The sequence below is a fragment of the Lepus europaeus genome, chromosome 7 (assembly GCF_033115175.1).
Source record: "Lepus europaeus isolate LE1 chromosome 7, mLepTim1.pri, whole genome shotgun sequence".
NCBI lineage: Eukaryota > Metazoa > Chordata > Mammalia > Lagomorpha > Leporidae > Lepus > Lepus europaeus.
The window spans coordinates 75,749,641-75,777,227 of NC_084833.1; the positions used below are offsets into that span (position 1 = coordinate 75,749,641).

The 27,587-nt window shown below is 42.1% G+C and overlaps 1 protein-coding gene across 1 annotated transcript in view; it reads right to left on the reverse strand.

The window, feature by feature from the left end:
- The window catches only part of ME3 (malic enzyme 3), a 196,315-nt gene that overhangs the window by 138,482 nt on the left and 30,246 nt on the right, over positions 1-27,587 (reverse strand). The gene's annotated exons all lie outside the window — the stretch shown is intronic.

The following is a 27,587-nucleotide window of genomic DNA, read 5'->3' on the forward strand; positions in this document are numbered from 1 at the left end:
TATTTTCAGGGCCCTGTAAGTGCTCTCACATTCCACTACATAAGCACCCCCCTCTGTCCTATAACCTTGACAGTCCCCCAAAATATCCCTGACAAGTTCACCAGCAGTGCTTAGGCCTCCTGTAATGGAAAATCCTCCATCACACGCTGAATGATGATGGTCCTCAGTGCTAATGACTCTCCCTGTATAGAGAAGTGGAGGAATCTGCCATGGTGTGACTTGGTGCCTTGGGTTGGCTTACAGGTGTTCATTTGGAGATCATTTGTCTGGAAAATCTGGCTTTGGATTAACTGATGCTTACCCTTGCTGTCTTAATTATCCCCCTTTTCTTTTCCTAATCCATGTGTTACTGGAAGAAAGAAATGTAAACATGAGAGGTGGTTGTTTTCAGCAAATTCACTCAGCAGTCAATGTGAGACCAGGCTTTGCCTTAAAACCAGTCTGGCACCACCAGCAGCAGAAGGAGATAGGGTTACATTTCTTGTAAATGAACAGCCTGGTTTTCATTCTGGCACATCATGGGTCTTGTTGTTATTGTTATTGCCCTGGACTGAGGAATGGGCTTATTTTCATAGCTGGGCTTATGATTAAATATAGCACTGCTTCTTGAAACAACTTGCTGAATAAATTTCATTCACAGCCATTAAGAAATAGAGCAATATATCCTCCCCTCAGCACAATCTTTCTGAATTGCAAATATGATTCTGTTACTCCATATTTGAGATCTGTTGGTCATGAATTACTTTTCAGACTTACAGGCACGGCTGATATTTACCTGGAATTCCATCAGCACTCTGCATTGGCTGGCCTCCATCTTGGTTGGTTAAGATCTATGCCACACTGGTCATTGGGTAGCTCAAATATCACCCCTACTTATTAACCTCTGCTTCTCCTCTTACCTTTATGGCACCAGGTCAAGACACTCCAGAAAATAAACACATCATGGGTGGAATGAACAAAGCTTCTTTATCTTTCCATGCCCTTGCCTTGAGAATCCTCAACTTTCTCTAACTCCTTTCATCCTTCAATGCTCCCAGGTCTGTGAAATCTCTAACCCCATGCTCTCACCTTTTTCCCATGCGTGCATTGTTGGTCACTCTGTCCTCTTTCATTCTAAAGTATCGCCCACATTCCCACGAATTAAAGGGCACAGATTTTTCACTACAGGAGAAAAGTATCAAAAAGAGCCAAGTTAATATCACTGCAAAAAAGGCAAAGTAAGAAAGTAACTCCTTCCCATATTAAATTTAAAGAATCTTAGAGTCAGAAGGGATTTATTAGGGTACTTCCTACTTTCTTCAGCAGTATTCCTGATAGATGCTTTTTCAGCTTCCAACTGAGCATGAAAAATACAGGGAAGTCAATGCTTTATTTTGTCTTTAAGAAAGACTCAAAAATGAACAAAAATTGATCTCATGGTAAATTTTCCTTATATGTCCTTGGTCTGCCGTTGAGCTTCGCAGAATAAGTTCACTCCCCATTCTACTCGAAGCCCTTCAGATATCTGGGGGCTCCTGTTTGCCTTCTGTCCTCCAGAAAGAGGGTGGGGCCCTGGACTTACTCTTTGTGACACACTAGGAGGTTATGCCATGACTCTCCCTAAGTCAAATGTACCTACTGGAAACTCTCCAAGTATGTGGCCACAGGCTGTTGTTTGAGAAGAGAGTAACTACTGGAAAGTTGAATTAAAAGATAAGTTTATTTTGATACAGAAACCTTGGAATCCATGCACAGCTTTTACAGAATATGAATTTCCACAACGTTTTTGAAGACCTTCTTGATACTTAAATATCAGGTTACAATGCAAAAACAAAAGCAAAAATCAGACACCTCCCCCCAAAGACCCAGATCATATAGGTATTTCTTAGAAAAATAGGGAGTGAAGGTTCCAAACATTCTGGATCCAGCAGATTCAAGTTCAGCTAAAGCTCATTATTTGTGAAATGTCATTTCTGTTCTTGCAGAGGGACAAAGAGGCAGCCAAAAGATAAGTATGTATCTCTTGGAGTCCACACTTCCTTGCTTAATTTAGGAAAAATTCCTAGGAGGGGCCACTGCGGGGAGCTGGAGACTCAGCAATGAAACCCAATTCTAGGAAAACTAAGTATGTAGGAGATGGACGCCATGTGGGCAGTACCTAAATGCATTCTGGGAAATGATCCTGGACTTTTTCACCGAGGATCCACTCGCCAATCGTGATGCTTTCAAATAGGGTTTAAATGCAATTTTGCTAAGAGTCAGAGCAATGAACTCAAATGCCCTCAAAGCTCCCCCTTACAAGTATGCAGCTGCCAGTAGAACTCCTGGACTTGGAAACCTGCTGGTGTACAGCGAGGATTCAAGATGAACACAGGGACTTGATGGCAAAGTCTGTTTGTTGAAAAAATTAAGATGTTTACAGAGTATAAAGGGCCCTGGGAGACAGCCCATGTCATTTAATCTTCTCATCTTGTTACCTGACCTGTAAGTGGTCTATACAAGGTGCTCACTGAACATTTGCTAAGTGAATAATTTAATTACATTAAGTCTCTTCAAGGAACTTACAAACTACTAAGAATGATCAGATTTGTGCACAAAAATGCTCCTCACCCCCATATGACATGAGTTAAAATAAACTGAAGCAATATCCAAGAGGTCTTCAAAAAGTTCTTGGGAAATAAATATTATGAAGAAACTATACATAGATTTCAACAATTTTTTGGACCAAAATAAACTCGTATTAACTTGTTATAACATGACTGGACAAGATCTAGGTTTGAGGCATTAAGACAGATAAGATATTCATTTGAAAAGACTGCTTATCAGAGCAATCTGAATTCTGCTAAAATTGAAGAAACAGCAAAGATAAAATTTATGGTGATGCTTGGGTGGAGGAATGATGAAATCATTGGGGCTTTATGAAATGCTTATGGGGCAATCCTTGCCATAAATCAGCAATTTACAAATGGGTAACTTATTTTAAGAAAGGATAAGACAATGTTAAAGATGAAGCTCACAGCAGCAGACCATCCACATTGATTTGCAATGAAAAAATTCATCTTGTTCATGCCTAGATTGAAGAGGACTATCGATTAATAGCAGAAACAGTTGGCAACATCATTGACATTGGTTCAGCCTCACAATTCTGACCAAAAAATAAAGAAAGAAAGAAGATCAGCCTTTCTGCTCAACAAGTGTCAAAATTGTTGCACCCAGATCAATCATATGCAGAAAAAGCTGAGCTGTCAATGGAAATTTTAAACAAATGAGATTGAGATCCTGAAGCATTTCTTTGAAGAATTGTAACAAGAGATGAAACATGGAGAGGAGGAGATTAAACATTTACAGACATGATCCTAAGGGGAAAGCACCATCAAAGTTATGGCTATCCAACGGTAGAAGTGGTCCAGTCAAAGCAAAAGTAGATCAGTCATGGCTATTCTTTGGATGTCTAAGGTATTTTGTTTACTTTCTGGGAGTCAAAGAACATAATAATAGTATCTGCTTATTATGAAGTATCTGCTCATTAAGAAGTTTTGTGGGGGCCAGTGCTGTGGTATAGTGAGTAAAACCATCACCTGCAGTCCTGGCATCCCATATGGGCACCGGTTCTAGTCCTAGCTACTCCACTTCTGATCCAGCTCTCTGCTATGGCCTGGGAGCGCAGTAGAAGATGGCCCAAGCATTTGGTCCCCTGTACCTACCTGCATGGGAGACCCAGAAGAAGCTCCTGGCTTCAGTTTGGCCCAGCTCTGGCCATTGCCACCATTTGGGGAGTGAACCAGCAGATGGAAGACCTCTCTCTCTCTCTCTCTCTCTCTGCCTCTTGCTCTCTGTAATTCTGCCTTTCAAATAAATAAATAGATCTTTTAAAAAAAGAATACGTTTTGAGGGGTCGGTATTGTGGCGTAACCCCTAAAGCCACCACTTGAGATACCAGCATCCTATATGGACACAGGTTTGAGTCCTGGTTGCCTCACTTTAGATCCAACTCCTTGCTAGTCCTGGAAAAAGCAGTATACTATGGCTCAAGTAGTTGGGCCCATGCCACCCACGTGGAAGACCCAGAAGCAGCCCCTGGCTCCTGGCTTTGCCTGGGCTCAGCCCTGGCAATGCAGCTACCTGGAGAGTGAACCAGCATATGGAAGATCTCTGTGTCTCTCTCTGTCTCTCTCTTTTTAACTCTGACTTTCAAATAAATAAATAAATAAATCTTTTTCTTTAAAATTTTCTAGCTATTTCGCTTTGAAAATCCAGTTGGGAAATAAAAAGTAACAGCTCTTGCCCAAAGCCCCTGGTGAAGTGGTCCAGGCTCTGAGTTATACCATTCCAGATTTTCCGGTCAAGCCAGAACAGTTCAGCAATGTGATCAGACATGGTGAGCACCCATTGTGGCCATTTGGGGATGTGTTGTTAGATTTGATTAGCCAATATTTTGTTGAGGCTGGATGAGTAGTGACAAATTCTTTCAATTTTGTTTGTTATGGAAGATCTTTATTTCACCTTCATTCATAAATGAGAGCTTTGCAGGGTACAGGATTCTGGGTTGACAATTTTTTTTTTTTCTCTTAAGACTTGGACTGTGTCTTTCCATTCTCTCCTGGCCTGAAGAGTTTCTGATGAGAAGTCAGCTGTGATTCTAATTAGAGATCATCTGAAAGTAACCTGGAGTTTTGCTTGTGCACATTTTAGAATCTTTTCTTTTCTTTATGTTTTACTGTGGAATGTTTGATTACAATGTGTCATGGTGAAGATCTTTTCTGGTCATGTCTGTTAGGAGTTCTATGTGCTTCCTGTACTTGGATGTCCTTTTCTTTCTCCAAATTAGGGAAGTTTTTGTTATCATTTCACTAAAAAAAAGGCCTTCTAATCCTTTCTCTCTTTTCATGCCTTCAGGAACTCCTAGAACTCATATGTTGGGTGGTTTGATAATATTCTGTATATTACAAACAGTGTTTTTTAGTCTTCTAATTTCTTCTTTTTGTATTTGGTCTGACTGTATAATTTCCTGTGCTTTTCTTCTAAGATATTCTTTCTTCTGTTTCACTGATTCTGTTGTCAAGGCTTTCCACTGCATTTTTTATTTATTCTATTGAATTCTTCATTTCATTTTGATTTCTCTTTAAGATCTCAATTTCATAGGAGAAACTTTCTTTCATGTCATGTATGGATTTTAATAGTTCAATCCTACAATCTATTTTTTGAATTCTGTTTCTGGCATTCAATCTCTTCACCTTCACAATCTAGTATTGAAGTGTTGTTGTGTTCTTTTCAGGGGCATCATGTTGTCTTCATTATTCTTGTTTCTTGAAGTGCTGTATTTATTATTATTTGTGGAGATACTTGTTGGTTCTTTGTTTTCACTGTGAAAACTTTGTGAAATAGTCTTTGGACTATTCCTATGTGGCTTAGTGGAGTGTCCGCTCTTTCAGTGAATACCCAGAGGTGTGTGCTGGGTGTGATTAGTGCTCTAGGGTGAGGGGAGTGTCCAAGGTGACACCCAAGTTGGGCGTGGTAAATTTCTCTCTCTCTCTTTTTTTAATCAGATGGGAGGTTTGTTCAGCTCTGTTAGTGTAGTCTCATGATCACTTCCTCTCCTCTAGGGAGATCAATGCAAGGACACTAGCCACAGTGGGTACAATATTCATCTGTGTCACTACAAGTACCACACAAAGGAACCATGCAGTCCTCAGTGTGAGCACAGCTCCTGCAACAATGACCCTCACCAGGGAATCAGGGAGCCCAGAGCATGTGGATCCACCCACAGTGACTGCCCAAAGACCCAGCCACACCCTATGTCCCCCTCCACAGCCACAGTGGTTTCACAGTGCCAGCACACAAGGCTCCCACAGTCACAAGCACTCAGCCCCCTGTCAATTCTCCCAGCCAGATTCAGGTGCTGAGTGTGCGGACATGAGCTGGCACAGCTGTTACATATGTCCAAAATGGTGCCTGCCCTCTCTCAGCTAGTTACAGTATGCCAGTGATGGGTGATCAAGGAGAGAGAAATGTGCCCACTTTTTTTCCTCTAGGTTGGCATGTACACTGTCCCACACAAGGCTCCAAGTCAGACTCACACCACGCTCTTCCTGAAACTTTATTTCCAGTGGCTTGGGCTGCTTGCACTCTGGTCTCACCTCACTCTCCAAAGCTCTCTCGGCTGCTGGGATCCTGAGTTGTGTACATTCACACCCTCCACATCTACAGTGTCCCTCTAATTTGTGTGGAGTTTCCTCTGCCATGTTCTCCCTAACTCTTCCCTGAAATGCACCTTCTCCACTTTTTTATTTTTTTAACCATCTTACCCTACACTAGAGCAGTAAGCTCTTTCCCTATTCTGCCATCTTGGAAACCTTCCATAGCATTTCATAATTAAACACACATCAAATCACATTGTACACCCTAAATGAAATTTCTGTTTGTCAATCATACCCTAATAAAGCTAGAGAAAGGAAAAGAAAAGAAATGAATATCTGGTTAGCACTGTATGCAAAGGAAGTCTGTGTTTTGTCATGGAATGGGAGGACCTAGAAATTCAGTCTTACACAGGACTTTGATTGTGACTCTTCCCCTGGTTCTACATTTGTGATCTTGGACAACTCACTTGGTCTCCATCAACCTCAGATTATCCATCTGTACAATGGAGGCAACAAAATGGATGCAAATGGGAATCATTATACTTAGTGAAGTAAGCCAGACCCCAAAACAAACATCATGTTTTCCCTGATCTGTGGTAACTAAAGTGTAATGTATTTGAGTGAAATTGACATTTTGAGATTTGATGACTGTTTGCAGTCCTCTTTCTACTATTGAGGACCAGTGTTTTATTCTTCATACTATTTGTTGAACCCCTTACTCAGTGTTGGGTCAACCTTATAAGTATAAAGTAAACTGAAAATAGATCTTTGTAAAAATTAAGAGTGGGAATAGGAGAGTGAGGAGGTAGAAGTGTAGCTGCATGCGTGGGAGGGAGGGTAGAGTAGGAAGTATCACTAGGTTCACAAATCTGTTTATATGAAATACATGAAATTTGTATATCTTAAAAAAGATTTTAAAAAGTATAAGGTCCATTTTCAGCAACAGGCTTTGTGGTGTAGCAGGTAAATCTGCCACCTATGATTCTAGCATCCCATATAGGTGCCATTTCCAGACCCAGCTGCTTCACTTCTGATCCAGCTCCCCTGTTAATGTGCTCAGAAAAGCAGTGGAACTGGCCTAATGATTGGGCCCTTGGACCTAGGTGGGGAATCCAGAAGCTCCTGACTCCTGGCTTCGATTTGGCATAGCCACGGCTGTTGCATCCATTTGAGGAGTGAACGAGTGAATGGAAAAATCTCTCTCTCTCTCCTCTCTCTCTCTCTCTGTTTCTTCCTCTCTCTGTGTGACTCTGATTTTCAAATAAATACATAGATCTTTTTTTAAAAAATGGAAGTAATAGTGGAAGCCACCTTAGAGGGTTGCTGTGAGAAAATGGGACAATATATCAACATCTACCATTTATTAGTTGTTCACTCTGTGCCCAGTTCTATGTCCAACACTTTGAAATTGAATCTCACATATAAAAAAAAATTTTTTTTGACAGGTAGAGTGGATAGTGATAGAGAGACACAGAGAGAAAGGTCTTCCTTTGCTGTTGGTTCACCCTCTAATGGCCGCTACGGCCAGCGCATGGTGCCGATCCGAAGGCAGGAGCCAGGTACTTCTCCTGGTCTCCCATGCGGGTGCAGGGCCCAAGGACTTGGGCCATCCTCCACTGCCTTCCCGGGCCATAGCAGAGAGCTGGCCTGGAAGAGGGGCAACTGGGATAGAATCCGGCACCCTAACCAGGACTAGAACCCGGTGTGCCGGCGCCGCAAGGCGGAGGATTAGCCTGTTAAGCCAGGGCGCCGGCCCTCACATAATCTTCCAACCACTCACAAGAAGGATCTGGGGAAGAGAAGGTTTAAGGATTTGCCCACCATACAGCTAATAAACTGTGGAGCTGGAATTTAAACCTAGGTATGCTTGGCTATAAGATTACTATAGCACTGAAGGCTGCACAGTGCTTTAATATGTTATTTTCAGTACTCATGTAGAAACTACAAACTTGCCTCAACTAGCTGAAACATTCTTTCTTGGAAGGCCTGATTTGGAATTAACTTAAAATACAGGGGCTGAGTTATGCCTGTCCTGTGAGTCCACTATGTCCCTTTTGTCCATATGGGCAGACTAGGGACCTGTGTTCCTTTCTGTCTGGGACATTAAGGGCTCTCTGAAGCAAGGACAACCTTCTTTGGGGAAACCAGTTCTCCTGATTACCAGGGTGGTGTTCTAACCTTAGATCTCAGTTCCAACTTGGCAAAGGCCACCAACCAGGTGCTTACGATTTTTTTTTGTGATCTCCCAAAGCTAAGTCCTCAAACCCCAAATATTCACCTCATTTGCCAAACACTAGGCTATAAATGGGTGAAGTCATTTCTCTGATACTGGTATTATTAATATAATATTAAATATTAATCTAGTATTTAATATTAAGCATTTTGCATTCTAATTCCATACCACTTACTGATTCAAAAAAATTAATGAGCTGCTTATTTATAAAATGTTTAAAATGTCAACTCATGTAATACATGGCCACAAGAGGACTTTCAAGGTTTCTGGCTATAAGAAAACACCCATTCTGACAGAAACAAATACTTTATTTTTTTCTTAATTGTCCAGCACGAAAAACCCAGAGCTGGAGGTCCTTTTGGGACACTCCTTTCTGGCTTTCAGAAATCAAAGCAGTTATTTATGAATGATTCTTCCACATGAATATGTGTTAGTTTCTGGCCACATTTGGACCCCACAAATATTTTTCAGGGTCATGGTTTGAGCAGCTATAGTCCTGCATAATTGGAATTATGCCATTTTAGTGCTGGAAGTTGCCTGAGAAATTAGAAATCACTTAGTACAGGATTCTCAGATTCCTGGTCAATAGGAATTGACTATTCAGTCATAAACCACAATATTATATACCATTCATTGATAACCTACTTCGTGCCAGGAACTGTTCTAAGTAGTTTATATATACTTAAATATACTCCAAATATCATAAGGCACACACTCTTGCTATTTTTATTTTATAGATGAAGAAATGGGGGCACAGAGGGCTAAGTGACATGACCAAGTTTCAAATCCAGGTGGTAGCACTCTTTATACTGCCACTTAATTGAGGTAGAAATAGAGGCTTTGAGGTGCAATGAGTCATTCAAGATCACGAAGCTAGTGCAGTCTACCTCTGCTTGAGTATACACCTTGCCTCTTCAGGGCTGTTGTGTGGGAGGATGCATATGTGGGTGTTGGAAGGAGGTGAGTAGTCGTAGAGCACCTCCTTCCTCTTTTCAACTCCCCATCATCAGAGAATGTTAGCATCATGATCTTGAGGAGGCAGAATGAGGCCCAATTCGTGAGTCTTGCTCTCAAGAATTCTTTTGTATAACCACTGCTTGAAGTCACAAAATATTCTTGCAGTGGCTTAAGAGCATAGTCCTTTGAAAAGACTTAAAAACAACACAAGAAAACAAAAATTATTGTAATCGAATGGAATGTATGGAAAAGTAGAAAGAAGAAAAGCTTAAATCTCACCACCCAAGTGGCGTTGACATTTTCTTTTGGTTACTTTTAGACAATTCATATACTGTTAGCTGCAAATCTAAAAATCTAAAAAATCCTGCTTATTTCAATTAAATACTGGCTATATTATGACTTACTTTTGCAGACACTTTTTATTTATTTTCCTGTAGATTTATTTATTAATTGAAAGGCAGAGTTGAGAGAGAGAGAGAGAGAGAGAGAGAGAGAGAGTCTTTCATTTACTAGTTCAATCCCCAAATGGCCCCAACAGCCATGGCTGGGCCAGGCCAAAGCCAGGAGCCAGGTACTCCAACTGGGTCTCCCACATGGTTGGCAGGGCCCAAGTACTTGGGCCATCTTTCCCTGCTTTCACAGACACATTACCTGGGGAAAGGATTGGAAGTGGAGCTACTGGGACTTGAACCAACACCCAAATGGGATAGAATGAGTTTCAGGTAGCAGCTTAATCTGCTGCACCACAACACCAGCCCCAAACATCTTTTGAAGGGCTGTAAAATATGCCATTAAAATCATATACCATATTTTATTAGTCATTCTTCTGTTGTTAAGTTCTTATGCTATTTTTAAATGTGTCATTATTATAAATTACAGTAAAGAGGGTTTTTCAAGAATAAAATTCCTTTTGTGATATTTAGGCTTACTTTTCTTGGAAATATTTTCAACATTGAAACTACTAGAACTTTTCATCTGACACATCACTTCATTAGAAACCTCTCAGTGCTGCCATTAATTCTCAACTGTCAATATGGAAATAAGTAAGTCACCATGAGATCTTAAATTATATTATCTTCTTAAATTAACTACAATTTCCTAAATTATACAAGAACTGTAGTTTATCTTTTGGAAGAATGGCAACTAAAATGGAAAACAAAAACATCCTGCTCATTTGCAATTTAGGCATGTCCAAAAGTGGCACAGCAACCGTAAGTGGTTAACAGCAGGGTTCTGCCTCTGCAACCTACCTTCAAAAAACTCACAGTCCCAGGCCTAGTCCAGAGAGACACCAGAGAAATCCAGTTGGTCTGGGGGAAGGGACATTTTATAGGATGCCTGGCCAGTACTCCTCAAAGAGTGTCAAGGTCATGAAAATAAGGAGATACTGAGACAGTGTCATAGACCAAAAGAAGCAGACAGACATGACAACTACATGCAATGTGGTAGCCTCAATAAGATCCTAAAACAGAAAAGAGAAAAATGGCATTGGGGAGGAAATTGGTGAAACACTAATTAATTCTAGAACTTTTTGATAAGAATGTATTACGATAGTTTCTTAGTTTTGACAAGTGTGCCATGGAAATGTCAACAAGTAGGGAAACAGGGTAAAGCATATACATCAACCCTCCACACTACCTATGCAACTTTTTTTCTATAAATCTAAGTGCTCCAAAATAAGTTTACTTAAAAAAAAATGAAAAGCAAGGGTTCTGGAGAAAGTCTGATCTGTTTTTGATTCCTGGATCTGGCATATATTACAGTGGAGCAACCTATTATATATGAATAAAATTACCTACTACACAGTGTTTTAGGTTCTTAACTATAATGATGCAGATAAAGCATTTAGCATTATTTCTGGCACAATGTGAATGCTCAACAAATACAAACCATACGCTTTTCTAATTTAGTTTGAGGAATCTTTCAGATTAGTAGTTTTCTCTAAAGTAATTAAGAATTTTATAAAACAGAAATCTACAGCTATGTATAAAAGTAAAAATTAAATAGGCTCTTTGAAATTTTAAACTCAACCAAAAGGAGACAAAGCTGGAAACAGAAACTGATACGAGCTTTTGGGCCATTGCTATTTTTTCCAGTGATTTTGGGGTCATTTCTTAAGAGTAGGTATAGTGAGAAGATGCAAGATTTTGTAGAGACTCTACATTCTAACATTTTTTGGCCAAAGTAACCAAATTACCAGTGCCCATTGCAGGGAATGGGAATCCTTTCATGTGAGCTGCTTAGAAAAACAATCTCATAGAGAACTGAAAGTGGACTGTGCTTGGCCTCTACCCAAAGACAAATTAATTGCGTATGAAAGTCTAAGGAAAATAATTTAGACACAAACTACGTGGATAGGAAAGGAAAAATAACCAAAGGATAAAGAAAAATACACTCCAGCTCTTTCATATATAAAATTTCCTTTTTGGGTGTTAAACACAAGCACAGATATGCAACATGATCTACAAGTGAGGGTCTAAATGACAAAGGGAAAATAAATAATCCAAATTTAAAAATATTCTGCAGTGATATTAAACTGCAATCAAAGACTGTGAATCAGCATGGTTCAAACCCATTTTTCAATACCACTAGACTTTAAGTTATCTGGGACCTGAGTTCAAATCCACTTACTAGATGTAGGGTCATAAGTTATCTAACGTTAAGTCATGTCACCTAGGTTCAGTTTCCACCCTCCAAAAATTGTGGAAATATCTACATCACTAGATTGTTGTAGTGCTAATACAAGGATTAAATGAGGTATATATGAAAAACAGCTTGCAGAGGGCTCACAAAAAGTAGGCAATGAAGAACTATTATCTGAATTTAAGTCTATCCATGCATCGCACTTAGCTGGCCACAAAATAGGACTTTTTAGTTGGTGAAAGAAGAGTCACATGAAAAATTGTAGAACGATACTGGAACAGCACAATAAAGTGTTAAGCTGAGGATTAAAAATACAGTGCTAACTTCCATTTCCTGTTGGCTGCCAAATTCAGCCTTACATGTCAACATGATACTCTTTGGAAATGAAGAAAAAAGAGGGCTTGGATTAAATAGCATACATTAATTAGGGCATCAAATTTATCCCCTGAGTGTGAGCCTGATTAGCTGGTTAAGTTCTTCCAACTATGGAATTCACAATAACTCAAAACACCAAAGCTTATCCAGGGAATGAGCTCTTTTATATAAACAAATGTTCTATGTAAATAATCTTACCCTCTTACATGCTAAAATTCCAATATTTTTGAACAAAAATGAAAAACTAAATTGTTTCCATTGTGGTTTTCACATTCCAGACTACAAACCCTTGTCTTAACTTTTCTTTAATTGCTAAGTGTTAGCACAAGTCCTGGCACCTACTCAATGTTCACTATATGTTTCATTAAACTGAAGTGTCTGACGCATATTCCTACTTCTTACAAATAGAGTTGACGAATGTGATTCAACCTTACCTTAATGACTGCAGTCACTATTCCCAATACAGTAACCGCATGGCATTTCACGTGACTGAAGTCCTCTGATGCGCTTTACTTTAATAAAATGACCTCAAACACCTGATCTTTGACCAGCTCATTTGAAAAGTTTTTACCTAGACTGTTACTGAAAAAGCATCAGCCCTCACTGATAACTGTTGCCATATTTCCTCCTTTTAGGGCCAACTCATTTCTAATGTATTGTGTCCTAGAAAATCAGAGTCAATTCATTAGGGTGGTATTAAAAAATAAGAGTAAATAGGCTTTATACAAGGGATTTCATAGTTGTGTCGGAACAGATCCTTGAATTGCAAATATGCTCCTTTCCTACCACTTCATGCAGCTGTAGAGAGAATGCTACCACATGTAAGAGAACAGTCATCCAAGGGTGGTTCTCACAGGATGCATTTGCCCATTCATTCTATTGCTTACAAAGGAGTTACTTTAATTCCTTTCAGAAGCTACAGATCCCTCTCCTAGGTATACCTACTTTAAGGCGTTAGTTTCAACTACTTGTATACCTTTACACAATACATATTTTTCTTCTTTTAAAAAAAGATTTTATTTATTTGAAAGTCAGAGTTACAAAGATAGAGAGAGGAAGAGACAGAGAGAAAGGTCTTTCATCTGTTGGTTTACTCCTCACGAAGTTCCAACAGCCAGGGACAAGCCAAACCAAGGCCAGGAGCCAGGAGCCAGAAACCAGGAGCTTCATCTGGGTCTCCCACATCAGTGGCAGGGGCCCAACCACTTGGGCCATCTTCTACTGCTTTTCCCAGACCATAGCAGGGAGCTGCATGGGAAATGGGGCAGCCAGGACAAGAACCAGGGTCCATACGGGATACTGCATTGGAGGCGGTGGCTTTAGCTATTACACCACAAAGCTGGCCCCATTATATCTTTTTCCTTTCCAATATCTTAAAATTCAGGCATTTTGCTAAATCAGCCAATCTCTCTGCCTTCCAGGGCCTTAGTCCAATGTCCCGAGGTTTTACGAAATGGGCTCCATCTGACCTATGGCCGCTTCTCTTGGTGCATTTTCCCGTCAGAGTTTAAGGTTTCTTGTGGCTGTGATTGGTTAAATAATAAACATGGTCTAAGCTCCTGACCCAGCCTCCACCGAAGTAAAGTCTGGGTTTGGATCCAGAGGACAATTGATGTTGAGGGAGCTCTTCCAGGCCTCACAGGGAAGTGTCCAGACCAAAATATTTCTGTTTTGAGTCTGGATCAGAAATCAAAACCTACCTATTTATGCCATCTCCAAACTTCTCCGGGGAAATTGTTTGCATACTTGAAATACTTATTTCCCATCCTGACACAATGTTCTTTGAGGTTAATAAGAGAGAAAACCACCATTTTCAGCAATTTCAACCCAGGTCTAAGGCCAATGAAAAGAAAGCATTGTTTTTATTGGCAAAGAATTCATGGGGTTTAAGAATAATAGTGGTCAAATGCACCATATAACTTTTTCCTGACTTATTTTGACTAATTTGTGAGCATGATTCCAAGATTCTAAAAGAAAAGAAAAATGCAAAACTTTGAATTATTTACAATTGGCCTGAGAATTTCTCTTGAGTAATCAATAGGCCAGGACCAGTTTCATCACTTCAGAAAGTTTTAATTTATGTTTTATTTTTTTCTAAAGTATTTTTAAATTCAGAAAGTACTTTAAACTTCTTTATTTTTCTTTCTTTAAATTTCTTTCCTTCTTTCCTCCTTCCTTCCCTCCCTGCTTTCATTCTTAGAAAATTCTCAAACTTGAAATTTGTTTCTGTAAATAGGGCTGTTTTCATATTCAAGGTAATCTTGTAATTTAAGGTAACATTAATCCAACAATGAAGATTTAGAGGCTTTTGAGGCCAAGCAACACTCAAATCATAATTAAAATCTAGATTGCAATAATAGAGATGGGGATTGTTTGCATGATACTCAAAACAAATCAGAACATACAAATAGTTGTTGAATAAATTTGAGTGATATACGTGAAAATGAAAGCTGAAGCAAAAAATATAAAATTACTGTTTTCCTTTAAGAGAGCCACATATTTTTAGATATCACAAGAACCTTATGGGAACACAAGAAAATTTCAACTGCCAGCCAACTTTGCACAATTGTTAGGGGGTGCCTGGGATGCTGTGGTAAATGTTGTATTGGGAAGCTACATCAAAGCTCAGCAGAGAGTATCATGACTGATTAGCAATGTCTGCCACGTCAGGCCATGATGGGAGTAGCTGCAGGACTTGTGGAAGGACAGGAGCAGAAGCACATGTTCCAGATACCTGTCACTGGTCCAGTCTGAACTACTACCTCAATGGAGGGGAAATCTTAGACCGTGAAGAATTTAAGTATCTGCCAATGCTCACAAAGTTTGTGACTGAGCTAGAATTAAAACTCAGAAGTTTGGGTCCTTGTTTCAGATCTTCCTATCAACGAAGTCACCAAGAAACACATTATACACTGCTCTATGATGGATGGATTAAAGGAACACACACCATACCCTGCGAGGATCAAGGGACTAAGGGAGTACACTATTTAAAGGCTGTTGGCTGCTCACTCAGTGCTCTCTTGGGATGAGAACGCCTAATAGCATTTGTTAAAACATGTGACCCTCTGGCAGATATGAGACAGCTCTGATTCAGTCCAGGCTGGGGACTCAAAGACTGTATTTCTCCCAAGAGTTCAGAAGGTCTATGGGCCAGTGTTTGAAAACCACATGGAGGGCTGGCGCCGTGGCTTAACAGGCTAATCCTCCGCCTTGCGGCACCGGCACACCGGGTTCTAGTCCCGGTTGGGGCGCCGGATTCTATCCCGGTTGCCCCTCTTCCAGGCCAGCTCTCTGCTATGGCCCGGGAGTGCAGTGGAGGATGGCCCAAGTCCTTGGGACCTGCACCTGCATGGGAGACCAGGAGAAGCACCTGGCTCCTGGCTTCAGATCAGCGAGATGCGCCGGCCGCAGCGGCCATTGGAGGGTGAACCAATGGCAAAAAGGAAGACCTTTCTCTCTGTGTCTCTCTCTCACTATCCACTCTGCCTGTCAAAAAAAAAAAATTAAAAAAAAAAAAAAAGAAAGAAAACCACATGGAGGTGGTGTCACTTTTCTTCCTGGTATTCTATAGTTTTCCCATTTCACAATGTCCTTCCCATCACCTGGTCTCTCTCCCAGTCTCTTTCTTCTTTTGTCCATAGTTGTAGGTGTTTCCTTGTCTTTCCTCTCACCTCTTAGTGCAGCTTCTATTTTGCCTGGCTCAGGCTTCCATCATCAGGCAATGAGCGAAAGTCTTATTCATTTGGTGAATGGATAAACCTAGAGCATGTTTGCCGTTCGGTCTTTGGAGTCCTTCAGTTATTTCCAACCACTCCCACTAGAAGCTTGTTTTATGTACTGTTAAGAGTTGGTACCCTGGACTGGCATTGTGGCATAGCAGGTAAGGCTGTCACCTGTGACGTCGGCATCCCATAAGGGCACCTGTTCATGTCCCAGCTGCTCCATTTATGATCCATCTCCCTGTTAAAGGCTTGGTAAAGCAGTGGAAGATGGCCCAAGTATCTAGGCCAATGACATCCCTGTGGGAGACCCAGTTGAAGCTCCTGGTTTCTGGCTTTGGTTTGGCCCAGTCCCAGCTGTTGGGGCCATCTGGGGTGTGAACCAGCAGATGGACATCATTTTCTCTGTCTCTCCCTCTCTCTCTCTGTAACTCTGACTTTCAAAATAAATAAATTAAATCTTTTATTTTAAAAAGTAGATATCCTAAAAGTAGACAGCTTGAGTTAAAATTCTGCCTCTACCTCTATTGACAAGGTAACCTTGAATAAATGACTTCACGTCAGTGTGTCAGTTACCACATCTGTAAAATGGAAATAATGATGGTAATTTTTATCAACTTGATCTTATCAGCTAGCAAGTAAAACATTCCTGGGTGTGTCTCTGATGGTGTGTCTGGAAGAGATTAGCATTTATATCAGTAAACTGAGTTAGGAAGGTCTGCCTTCAACAATGTGGGCAGGCAACATCCAATCCAATGAGGAGTCACCCATATAGCAGAAAAAGGGAGAGGAAAAGCAAATTGTCTCTTTTCTCAAGCTGGGACATCCATCTTCTATCCTCTGATATTGAAGCTTCAGGTACGTGGGCCCTCAAACTCCAGGACTTCAAACTGCATTGGTTCCCTTGGTGTGCACTTGGGCTAAATTACACCATCGCTCTCCTGGGGCTGCAGCCTGCAGCCTTTGTGCCCTCTACAGTCACATGAGCCAACACCCCTAACAAATCTCACCTGATATATCTATGTATGTCCTATTGGTTCCGTATCTCTGGATAGTCCTAATATGCTACCTTATGGCACTATGGTGAGGATTTACTTAAGTGAATAAAAAAATTAATTAGAACTGAGTCTAGTGTAGCAAGGTGTTATGTAAGCATTGGCTGTTTTTGTTTGTTTGTTTGTTTGTTTTTTAGTTTCATACTGTTTGAGGCTACCAGACAGTCAAGGGTGAAATAACCAAGGCATAGGGGCCAGCGCCGTGGCTCATTTGGTTAATCCTCTGCCTGTGGCGCTGGCAACCCACATGGGCGCCAAGTTCTAGTCCTGGTTGCTTCTCTTCCAGCTCTCTGCTGTGGCCCAGAGGGCAATGGAGGATGGCCCAAGTCCTTGGGCCCCTGCACCTGCATGGGAGACCAGGAAGAGGCACCTGGCTCCTGGCTGCGGATTGGCGCAGCGCCCACTGTAAAGGCCATTTGGGGAGTGAACCAACAGAAGGAAGACCTTTCTCTCTGTCTCTCTCTTTCACTGTCTAAAACTCTACCTGTCAAATAAATAATAAAAAAGAAGAAATAACCAAGGCATTGTTATAGGAATAGCATCATAATAGATATAACAGCTTAATTAATGGCCCAGACAATCACTCATTTCACAGCCCCTTCTAATTCAGCAGCAAGCAGTTATCATGCATATTGTGTATGCCCAGATGTGTTACGGAATACACATTTCCCTCTGAGGGTTACGAATGCCTTTTCTTATACTGTGCACATCTTTGGGATGTCTTCCAGCTCAAACTCACCACCACCACCCTCACCCGTACACGTCTACCCTCCGGCAGCAATGGTGATGCATACTGTGATTCCTTCACCCCAGCCATTGATTGGGCTGGAAGTGCTAACTGAAGCACATCCAAACCATTCTTTCTCTCATAATTTAATTCTGGGACCAACAGACAGTGGAACTGGAATGTCTTTGAAGCTGGAAGTTCAACCCAAACTGTGGAGCTGTGGGGGCAGTCACGTCCCCCTCAATGAGAAATTGAGAAACACAAGTTGGCTTGTTGGCAATGAGAGAAAAGCTAAAGGATTTTGAGGGCTGGTTAGCCCCAGGTTCTAGCATTTCTCTGGCCTGCCTGGATTCCACTCTCTGGGTTTGTCAGACAAACCCACAACCTCCCATTCCCAGTGTTTCTTAATCTGCAACTTGTTTCTGTTCTAACCAGGAGAGATTTAATGATTATAATATCTGCGGATTTCTGATTAATTACTCCAAGTCAACAAACAGAATCAAGTAAGACAATATGCTTGGAATACAAATAGGAGTATAGCTTCAAGACCACTCCTCACCCTCCTCCCTGATGCCGCATCTAACTACATGACTGCTGTAGGACACCCCCAACATGGAATTTCTACAGCTGCTATTTTTCATAGGGACATCTGAGATAAGTAGTCACAGGAAACTGCCCAAGATTGATTTTATTGATTGTGAAACAGCCCATGATGAAAATGTATCTATATACAATGAAGAGATTAGAGTTGATCAGTTGGGTAGAAGGTAAACTGAGAGAACAATTGTTGGTGAAACCCACCACCCTTCTGCCTTTCTCTGCCATTTTCCTCTAATTCCTCAGAACTTCTATTCTGGCATCAGCAGTGGAACAGAAAGGGCAAATGAGCTTCTTGATGGCCTTCATGGACTCATACTGTTGTTGGAACACTGGTTTCACTCTGACAGCAAGAACATTGAAAAAGGTACAGAGAAAAAAATTGAGCACAGCCTGGGGAGCCCTTCACGTATATGATGTGGTAGAGAGAGGAGAACACCAGGGAGGGAGGGAGGAGTCAGAAGACGATATGTTAAACTGAGCATATTGCCCTGAAGTGATCGAGTGCCATTGATTGTTGTTTAAATAGAACATTAGTTTTACTATGCTCCTTGTAAGACATTAAAATACTTGAACAGTGTATGGAATAATTGTATAGTCCTTCCCACCCCCATTGCCAAACTCCTCGCCAGACATTTATGGTAGTTAACACAGGGGGTCTCAGCTTTGCTGGAAGATCCAATTCCTTGGAGTTGGGGCCCATATGGACAGCATACAGTGATTTTGTTTCATGCTGAATGATCAGGAAATGGAGAAGTATAGCTGATCACACATTCTGAGTAACTTGAAGACCATAATCGTTTGTTCAAAATATAGACAACGGTGAAGAATTGACAACGCCTCCTCAAGGAAATCATCAGGTCTCTCGAGTATCACCAGATCGCAAATCCCTAACCTACTAGTTCATGTCTGGGAAAAATGTGGGCTCTGGAGTCCAACAGATGTGGGTTTGAATTTCAGCTAGGACAGGTACAGTGGCCTAACCATTTGTGACTCAGATTCCTTCTCCACTTATTCACATATATACACACACACACACACACACATATATTTGTTTAATATGTATATATTTGTTGAATGACTGAATACGTGAATAATATATAATAATATATAATGTAACATATGTCTACATGTCAAGAGCGTTCTGTATGCCAGAACTTATGGCAGGCACAGCAGATTCTATGATCAGTAGAAAGAGACCCAGGCCTGCACTCATGAAGTCAGCCCAGTGAGAGATGCAGACACTGAGTCAGGATTCAAAACTCAATACTAGAGGCAATATGGTTAGTGTTAAGAACACAGACCCTGGAACAAGTCAGTGTGAGTGTAAGGTCTGGTTCTTATACTTTCTAGATGAGTGTAACCTTAAATAACTTATTCTGTTTCTCAGTGTCAGCTTCATCACTCATCCAAGGAGGATACCATGAGGATTGGTGAGCATTAAATGTTGAAAAGTGTTTAGAATCCTTCTGGCACACAATGCTTGTTATTATTTTCATCCGTTGTGTTAAGTGATGTATGATGTGGAGAAAGATACATAGACGAGTAAAGATACAATGGGGGCATTGGCCAAATCAAGAAATTCAGGAAGGGCTCCCTGTGCCAGTTGCTGCATTATTTTCTCTCTGCTCCAAAGCTACCCCCTAAGTAAAATGTGTACCGATGCTGGGGCCAGGACACCACACACCATGTTTTTGCTTTGCAACTAGTCTTAATGTTTAGCTCTGCCAAGAGGATACACCAAAAGGGATTTAAAAGCTTGGGGAGAGTGAAAGAATGTATTCCTTTCCATCTAGTCCCTGAGTGATTTCCATGGTTGCTGGTACATGGAGTGATACCAGGGCAGCACTTCTTCTCCTGGCAGCAGCAGTGGCTCAGAAGAGTGTGCAGCTTTTCTACTGTTTGGGAAACCAGCTTCATCAGACCCTGTTCACTGGAGCCCCTTTCTCAGAGATCTGGTCTCAGGCACCTGGACTCCTCTAAGTTTCTACATTTGAAGGATTCTAACTTTTATTCCTATAGACCTAGAGGTAGCAGCCACTTCCTACAGTTACTAACCCTGTGATAAATTAGAGCTGAAGTCAGTAGACTTTTTCTGTAAAGGGTGAGATGTGAAATATTTGAAACTTTTTGGGTCATGTGTGATAATTGTTGCATTTTTTTCCTGAGATCTATACAAGTGCAAAAACCATCCTCAGTTCACTGGTTATACAAAACAAGCCATGATGGCTGGCGCTACGGCTCAATAGGCTAATCCTCTGCCTGCAGTGCCGGCACACCAGGTTCTAGCCCCGGTCGGGGCACCGGATTCTGTCCTGGTTGCCCCTTTTCCAGTTCAGCTCTCTGCTGTGGCCCGGGAGTGCAGTGGAGGATGGCCCAAGTCCTTGGGTCCTGCACCCACATGGAAGACCAGGATAAGCACCTGGCTCCTGGCTTTGGATCAGCGTGGTGCACTGGCTGCAGTGGCCATTGGAGGGTGAACCAATGGTAAAAGGAAGACCTTTCTCTCTCTCTCTCTCTGTCTCTCTCTTTCTCTCTCACTGTCCACTCTGCCTGTCAAAACAAACAAACAAAAAAACAGGGCATGAACTGAATTTGGTTCATAGGCTTGACAACCCCAGCTTGAAGTTTTCTTTCCTTTGTCTGTTACATCTTGCACTTGTAATTGTACTCAGTGTCTGTGTGGGATTGGTTCTAGGAGCCTCTGCAGATACCAAAATTCTACAGATGCTCAAATCCCCTCTATAAATTGCACAGTATTTGCCTGTAACCTATATGATCTTCCTGTACACTTTAGATCATCTCTAGATAACTTATAATACCTAAAAAATGCAAGTGTTATGTAAGTGGTTGTTTGTTGTTTAGGGAATCATGGCAAGAAAAAACAAGTTTGCACATGTCTAATACTGAAGCAATTTGTTTGCTTTTCCAACGACTTTTGATCCAGGGATATAGAACCCAGAGATATAGAGGGCTAACTTACTTGATGATTCATTGAATATGTCTCCTATGTTCAAATAGCTTGCCTAGACCCTAACTGACACACTTTCCTTAGGATCTGAAGAAAGAGTTGAGACTAAGTAGGTTAAGGGTGACCGGGGGCTTTAGGGTAAGGTCCGACAATAGGGGGTTCTCGAAGAGGGAAGCAGGCAAATAAACAGCTGGCAATGGGAGGAAGCAAGGCTCAGACAAGAATCGCTGTTGTCAGGGTAGACAGAACCATGGTGGCTTGGGGCCAGCCTCTGCAAGACCTTGAGAGCCATATTAAGGATTTGATTTTCTATCTAAAAGCTCTGGAAAGCCACCAAAAGGCTGTAAACATATGAGTTATAGACTCATCTATGTATTTTGAAAATATCTTCGTGAGTAAAATAGAGTGTGGGAAAGATGAAACAATTTAACACTTACAAAAATCTAGTAGATGCTTAACAAATCTCCGTCTCCCACTCCTATCCCCTCTCCGGTACCATGGCTATAAGGACTAATGCTGGATTTTTTTGACAATACTGTGACCACATTTGCTTGCCATTTGTGGTTTTCAACTTTGGAAGAATGACTTTTCCAACAGTGACAGCCTCCATGCCCATATGCACACAAATATTAAGTGTGTTATTTCTTTATTGTTGCCTTGCCCAAGACCACAGTATAATTTTTCAATCAGACCTACAGTGAAATTACCAAAGTTCTGAGAATCTTGTACACAGCCATTTGGCAAGCACATTCTTGGCAACTTTTCTGCTGACTTGTGAAGTCTGCTCCCCTCTTCTCACTTCGAAGGATTTAGTGTCAGCCTCAAAACCATAGCCCTCAAGACCCAGTGAATATCCTCATGGCTCCTCTGCCAAGGCCATTCCTACTAGAAACTTTACTGTATAACAGAAGTCTGTGCACCTGGATCAAGGAAAAAGCAGAGGAGGCTGAACGTGTGGCAGGAGTCCTAAACACTCACAAGGAGAGGGTGGCTTCAGTTACTCCATGCATAAACACATTCCCAATTTCAGGCGCAAATGAGAATGGCTTCTGGAATCAATTAACATGAAAATATCACCCTTTCCAGGGATTTCTATGCCTCAGGCTAACATTCCTTACCACCTCTCCCTGTGCAGTGGCCATGTGCCAGGCTCTGTGCTGTGCAGCCTGGGAGACTGTGAAGAATAACTGTAGCTCCTGTCCTCCAGGGCATGCAGGTTAATGGGGAAGATGATAGACTTCTTTTGGGGACTGACATTTCAAACTCTGAGGAAGCTTCTAATTGATTTGGAGGGTAAAGATTTAAGTACACAAATTAATTATAAGACAATATACAAAAGAGAGTCATCCTGGGGTGGTGTTTGGCCTACTAGTTAAGACACTGCACCACCTATCAGACTGGCTGGTTTCAATACCCAGCTCCACCCTGATGCCAACTTCCCCTGATGCAGGTTCTGTGAGAGTGATAGCTCCAGGGGTTGCATCCCTGCCAACATATGAAAGACCAGGGTTGAGTTTCCAGCTCCAAGCTCTGACCTTGGCCCAGATCTGCCATTCAGGAGGGCATTTGGAGAAGTGAACCAGCAGATGGGATCTCTTACTCTCTGTCTCTCTCTCCCCATTCCTCGTTCTCTCCATCCCTCCCTCCGTACTAAATAAAATGAAATAAAGAGCCCATCCTTTGTCTCTTATAGTGGATACCGTGGTCAGTCAATGAGTCTGGTTTTGGTCTTGGGTAACCTCTGTTGCTTGCCTCCATCTCCAGCCTCCTCTGAACACTGCAAAGACCACATGGGGCTGCAGATATTTATTGTCTTCAGTGAGCAGTGGGTCTCAATTTTGGCTGGATATTTGGAGAACTTTAAAAAACTCTAGTGTCCATGCCATAACTCAGACCATTTTGATTAGAATCCCCAAAGGTGGGGCCCAAGCTTAATGTTTTTTCAATTCCTCAGATGATTATAAAGTGCCATCAGAGTTGAAAATCAAGGTCCTACAGTGGTTCTGCCTTTGAGTTTATAGATTATTAGATTATTTATTATTTATTAGGGCCTACTCGATCCAGTCATCAGTCTTACCTGGAAGCTTTTTTTAAACACTTTTATTTAATAAATATAAATTTCCAAAGTACAGCTTTTGGATTACAGTGGCTTTTTCCCCCATAACTTCCCTCCACCCACAACAAATCTTAACTAATCTCTGTCTCCCACTGCTATCCCCTCTCTGGTACCACGGCTATAAGGACTAATGCTGGATTTTTTGACAATACTGTGACCATGTTTGCTTGCCATTTGTGGTTTTTAACTTTGGAAGAATGACTTTTCCAGCAGTGACAGCCTCCATGCCCATTTGCACACAAATATTAAGTGTGTTATTTCTTCATTGTTGCCTTGCCCAAGACCCCCCCCCCCCCATCCTAGAACCCTCCCATCTCCCGCTCCCTCTCCCATCCTGGAAGCTTTTCATAACATTTCTATTATGGTCACTTGTCTAGGAATCCAGTTCCTTTTTTATGTAATGGGTCAGGGAACCAAGTCAGGAAATGGAGATACAAACTTTGGATTTATGCAGTCCCGTGTTCTAACCCTTCCACTGTGAGCACCTCTGAGACTCGGCTTCTCAGTCCCTCTTACATAAAATACTATAAAGATAAAGGAGAAACTACACAAGAAGAACACTTCCAGATCTAGTATTTTCCATTAGTCAATAAGGAATGGAAAAGCAGAACATGAAAGGGGTGACTGTGGTCATCATATGATTTTTTCCAAGCATGGAGTTCATCTGTTCTTCATGCTGTCTTGCATTCAGATTCTCTCATCAGATTCTACAAAGAGCAGACTGGAAGCCACATGCATGGCACTTGTTGCTGCAAAAGCTAGCTGGTGATACAGAGAATTCAACTAGACTGACTGACGATTTGTCTTGTGAGAAAAGAAAACCCAGGCCTGGAAACTGGAGCCCCACTATCTTTCTCACTGGGGTCATGAGAATGTCTAGCATCTCAAGTTCATGTCCCTGGACTTGTGTTCCTTTGTCATAACATTTGGAGCAGCTGGACTATTCCCAGAGGCATGGCTTTGTCTGTGGGGCTTCAAAACACATTTTGAGAGAAAGGCGGAGAGTTTGTACTCCTTTGTTTGTTTTCTTAAAAAATCCTTAACTTTAACAATTTTTTTTAAAAAAACAGAGAAACAATCTACTCAGCTGAAGAAAGAAGGCTGACGAAATGCCAAGCTCTGGACAAGACCCTCCCCCTACCTACTCCAGGGATAGAAGATGCTGCCCTTCCTCTTCCCAGGACTAGTGGACTCACAGCGCTTGCAACCTCCTTCGTCACTTGGAGATTTGGGCATTGGATGATGAAAAACAACCACAGAAAGTCTTCCTTTATGATAGGAAAATGGCAGCCGGATTACACTGTCTTCCAATAGGAAAGTCAGCTCTCACTTTCTTCACTGTCTCCTGAGCCTTGGCGTTGCAACGTTTGTTTCCAGAGATAAAGAGTGGTGTTCCATACAGGGGCCGGGATGTTGAGGTCCTGAGCAAAGCACTCCTCCTCACCCAATGAGGCAGCGCACAGCACTTACCAGGCTGGCCAGGATTACCAGCCACCTGCTGCTGTTAGGTGGCCTCCTAGCCAGCATCGATGGGTGAGAAATTGTGATTGAAGCTGGATGTTATTAACAGTCTAAATTTGAAACGTGGAGGCTTAATTCTGCTAAGTCTGCACCATGACGATGAGATAGTCTGAAGCACACAGCAGAGCAAATGAGCCTGAATAAAGCCTAATGAGCGCTGGTTTCTGAACTCCAGACCCAGAGGGACTTCAGAAGGCCTGAAAATAATGACTTCCTTGCCACAAACAATAAGAACCTAAATCTCCAAATGAACTTTTCATTGCCTTTATCTGTATAGGTTTCTCAAAAGAGATCTTTTGAAGAAGAGAGTTTGCGGCCATACTAATGGCATATGAGCAAAGGGCTTAAGTTCCTCTGTTATCAATAAAGGAAAAAAGAGAAAACAGCAAGTATGGATTTTGATCAGAAGGCCCTGATGGACAACATTCGATGGAGGCATTCTGCAAAGGTACCCAGACCTTGCAGGTGCAGTCTCTCACTCCAGTGAAAGCAGAGGCAGACACCTGAGTGAGTTTCGTCCCCCATGACCCTCCTGTGTCCCTCACAATGTCATGTGTTTGCTGTCTCTTGAGTTTCCACCAAACTGGTCACTGGAATGTGTTCCTGGCTTTTTCTTTGCTCTGGAGACAGTTAAACAGCAACTCAGTGCTTTACACACCAGTTTCCAAGCCCCAAAGCAACACTGTAATTTTAGGTAAAACCTTACCTCCTGTAGTGCTTGCCTCAAACAAGTCCAAACGCCAAGAGAAATCAACAGGATGAGGCAGATTTGATCCAATCAGGCCTAGGGCCTGGAGAAAACCCAGTCCTGGGCATCTTCTCGGAATACCCACCCCAGTATTTTCCTCGGACACTGCTGCTGCTTCTTGAATAACTGTGGTAATGAGTGTGAGTAATGTGAGCTCGCAAGAGATCTGAGTTTGGATTTGAGAAGGCAGAGCTTGGAGAGTGTGAAGTGCTTCATGGAGTTTGTAGGCCACAGGGCGACAGCGTGGCTTGGAGAGAGGGCTTGAAAGGGTTAATCAGGAGCCCTTGGGGGAGACTGATCTGGGCTCCCAGAAAGGAGCAGGGGCAGTGACAGCAAGTAGATAGGAAGTGCTCCTGGTAGTCTCATTTCCAACACCACAAAACAAGGATGTTGGGAAGGGCATGAGTGGGGGAGATACTGGGTGGAAGGACTGAGTCACAGATGAGACCAGGTCTGGGGCCTGAGGCCCTGGGAAATGGGAGGTTAGAGGAGGGGCAGGATGCTGTGTACTGAATTGCAGGCATTGGGTAATGCAAAATACACTTAATAGGCAGTTAGAAAATGGGGATCCTGGAGTGTGGCTTGGGGAGATTAAGCAATTTGCTGAAGGTCATAGAGCCAGTAAACGACAGAGCTTGGATTTGCAATTCTGAAATACAGACTTCTCAATCCCTGTGCTCTCCTGCCTCCCTCTTGTCTGCACGTTGGTGTCCTGGGGGAATGTAGCTCATTAAGAGTGCTAAATAAATTAGAGACCTGAGTCAGGGTTTTCCAAAGCAAAGGTCAAGCCCACCTACAAAACTGCCTTGAACTTGAAGACAATTAAAACTAAAGAACTAGAGCCACACTCATGATACAGATACTGTGGGCAATGAGGGGGTTTAATGGTTTCTGAATGCAGGCACATATTAGGATCTCCTTGGGGAACTAAAATATCCCCTAGCTCTTTCCCAGAACTCCAATCAGACTGAATTGTTTACCACCACGCATTTCAGGTAAACCTGATGCATCTGGAACCACTGGCATAATAGAGACATTCTGGGGGGAGCCTTAAAAATAATAGGCAATAATATAACAGAGACTGCACTGCCTATTCTGTGCCAGACACTGTTCTGGGGTGGCGGTGGGAGTTGGTGGCTGTAAGCATTTTCATTTAATCTTGATTGCTAAAGATTGTGCACTAAGGAACTGGATTCAAAGAGTCTGAGTCCATTCCCCATGGTCTGCAGTCCCAGCTCAGGCTGGGCTCACTTCAAGGTCTTTGTGGCAAGGGCTAGATACCCCAACAAGTGATGTGCTAGAGGGATGGTGGGAGCAAGAGTGCCCAGGCTGAGCCGAGGACCTCTCCAGGAACAGTGGGATCACCCAGGCTTGCTGCCGAAGTAGAAGGGATGCAGGCTGATCAGCGAGAGCAAAGGGAGTGAGGAAGTGAAACTAGTGGAGCTGGGCAGAGCAGGCTCTGCTAAGCTGGGTACCTGGGACTTCCATTCCTGTGCCTGTCTCTACCTATTACTCAGTCCGTAGCCAAGTATATTCTCTCTCATTATACCGGGGTTTCCTGCAAAGAACACAGGCTGGAGACCAGTCTTGAGGGTTCCAGCCCTGGCTATACTGCTAACTACCCTGCTTCTCTTTGCACAGCCTCCACATATCTGCACAGTGAAGAGTGTTCTATACCCCAAGGTGCCTCCCAGCACCACAGGTACAAATTCTCTGACTGTGTGCTGAAGAGCTGGCCAGATCTGTGACGACCTGCTCACCTGCTGCGAAGGAGAACATCACAGAGGCAGAGCTACCCTCCTGAAGCCT